Raw genomic sequence first — 3,045 nt, 5'->3', positions numbered from 1 at the left:
CTCGGTCGGCGTCCGGCCGGCGCGCACCCCGAGAGCGGAGCTGAGCGCGGGTCCCGCCGGAGGAGGGGTCGCGGGCCGGCGCTGCGGGCGGGGGTGGGATCGGGGCGATCCGCGTACCAGCCGCGGGCCGGGCGGGGGGCTTCGCCGAGCCTGTCTCTGCTTCCACTTCTCCCTGGAGCTAGACCCGAAGACTGAAGCACCAGCAGGATGTAAGTGCGCGGCAGATGGTAATCATTTTTCCAGAGTGTTTCGTCAAGGGCCGCTTTTGCTTTACTTGCTCCTAACCTGGCACAGGGAGGTTTCTCCGTTTCCAAAAGTTGCACACAATCTCTCACCATCGGGTTGCTTTCCGACTCTCCTCATTAATGACCAGCTCAGAGATCCACGTTATAAATGTGTGAAGACATACACGCTTGCTTGCTTTTCTTTTTCTTTTCTTCTCTTTCTTTCTCGATGCTTTGGTACCTATTGGCCAGGCATATTGACAAGTTTCTTTTTACCATAACTCTTTGTACACAGCTGATAAACGGTCATTATTTCTGAGTCCTAGTGAGTTTTCCTGAACACTGTAGGATTTGTAATTGACTTTTAAAACCCTAAAGCAGTCTCATTTCGTCTTTATTTCCACTAGATTTTAAAAATGCTCTATGTCTGTAGTTACTTTCCCACAAGGATTTAAGTTCTGAAGCCGCTTTTCTGGTAGTTGTTATGCGTGAAATGTCAAGTCAGGGAAAGGTCCGAGTAGATGTACTTAAGTTATTAGTGATTTTTCAAAAGGACTCATGCTTCCTCTTCTCAGGTAGGAAATACCCTAGGGTTGGGAGGCGTAGTTGAGTGACAGTGCTTGCCTAGCCTGCTTGAAACCGTAGGTTCAGCCCAGAGCACTGTGAATATCAGAAAAATCATGAATTCCTGACTTTGTGCTGTGAAACGAACAAAATGAAGATGAGAATATGTTGGTAGGTCTTTTTTTTTTTTTTTTGTTTTTTTTTGCAAAGGGCATGAGAGTTGACATTCAGAAATGAGCTAACTGCGGAGGGAAAATTGCAAGCTGGCACGCTGGCCGCCTCCCTTTCAACCTTCTGTTAACCCAACAAGCTCTCACAGGTTGTTCTTGAAATTGCAAGATGATTATAGAGCAGTATTGAATTTGCAACCAAATCTTGCTTTCAAACCCTTATTAGCCAGAGGTGGGTTTCCACACCTGTGTTCATGGATCTTGTGCTATTAACATTGGTGTTTAAGTGTAACTCTTCTCACTTCAACTGTCTTGGGAGAGAAAGGTATCAGGCAGACCAGGGCCACTTGGTCTCTATTGGAAATGATTTTCAGACAGTGTTACATTTTGAATAGGCAAACTATGGAGAACTGAGATTGACAGTTGGCAAACTAGGGATCAGCATTGAGAGCGCTTTTTTTGGTGGGGGGTTTGCGGTAGTGTGCAGGAGACAATCAAGATTTCTAAGCATGTACCTGATAATGCTCAGTGGTCTGCTCTTAGTTCTGGTACCTAGGTTTGCCTTGTTACTGCATCAGACTTTCTTGGGATTTACTGAAAATAGTAATAGGGTAAAGTCTTTCTCTTCTGTTAGGCTAAGTCAGTTTGAAAGTCTTGAGGGCTTTAGTTCTGTCAGCTTCAGTCAGTCTTACTAACTCCAGTGGAGAGGCAGCATTACTTTTCACGTGAGTGCTAGACTTTAAGATAGACTCGGTGACTTCTGGCCCCGTCATTCTGTGTTGGCCTGGTAGAGTGTCCTCTTGGTGATGTCCTTGCTTTACCACATGGACTTTAGATTTTGTTGTTTGTTTGGTACTGGGAATCAAACTTGGGACCTTGAGCTTGCCAGGCAGGTGCTGTGTTTCTGAGCTACATCCTCAGCCCATCATGTGGACTTTAAACTGACAAAACAGTGTAATAGGAGGGGAAGCTCCTCTGCCTTGTTCCAAGGATGCTGGAAGGTAGGCATTTGAGTTGTTGCTCTATTTTCTTTCCTTAAGGATGCTGTTAGTTACAGTGAATGCTTCTCAGCTTGTTTAGGTGAACTCTGTAACCTCGGTGAGGGCTCAGTTCTACTGTCTGTAAAATGGGGAAAATATCCACATCAGAGTAAGGAGCAAGTGAGGTAACTAGTTATTTTATACTTTTTCAGTAATTCTGACTTTTCCGTTAAGAAAAGAAGTTGGCATGAATCTTTGTACCCACAGTGTAGGCAACGGATATGCATAAAACTTTTTTTCTGGGCTGGAGAGATGGCTCAGTGGTCTAAAGCACCTATTTAGAACAAGCTTAGTAAAGCATCAGGGACCGTGGTTCAATCCCCCAGCACCACATGCCAGCCAGCCCCGCCCCCTGGTGGGCTGAGCTGGCCACACACACACACACCCCTCTCTCTCTCTCTCTCTCTCTCTCTCTCTCTCTCTCTCAAATAAATAAAAAAAAAAAAAAATAAAAAAAAACAAAAAACTTTTTTTCTGAGTTGGATGATGGTGGGGCTGGAATTTGAGTGGAAGTTGACTTTCACTCAACTATGAAGTTTTACCCTCCCTTAGCCTGTTGTTCCCAAGCAAGATCATTATGTGTGATACAGTTGCTCTGCCCAGTGACTGTGTTAGGTAATTATGGAAGTAAAATAAACATCCTTGTCACTCCACTTATTAGCAAGATGGCATATCAAGTATAACATAGGGCATAGACGGAGAAATAAAGATCTTGTTGTCTGAAGATAAGACAGTTACCTCTTTTTTTTTAAATTTATTTTATTTATTTATTTTACATTTATTGTGTGTGTGTGTGTGTGGCCAGCTCAGCCCACCAGTGGGCGGGGCTGACTGGCATGTGATACTGGAGGATTGAACCGCGGTCCCTGTGCTTTGCCAAGCTTGTTCCAAGTAGGTGCTTTAGACCACTGAGCCATCTCTCCAGCCCCAAGACAGTTACCTCTTTTGAACTACTTGTGCATTGTAACACTCCTTGTGTTGTACGATTTTTATATGCATAGGAACATTCCCTAGACAAAGGCTTAGCTGGTCATGGCTTAGAGTAGA

The sequence above is a fragment of the Octodon degus genome, unplaced genomic scaffold, assembly GCF_000260255.1.
Source record: "Octodon degus isolate 3935 unplaced genomic scaffold, OctDeg1.0 scaffold00092, whole genome shotgun sequence".
Taxonomy (NCBI): domain Eukaryota; kingdom Metazoa; phylum Chordata; class Mammalia; order Rodentia; family Octodontidae; genus Octodon; species Octodon degus.
Note: the sequence above shows the minus strand (reverse complement) of the source record.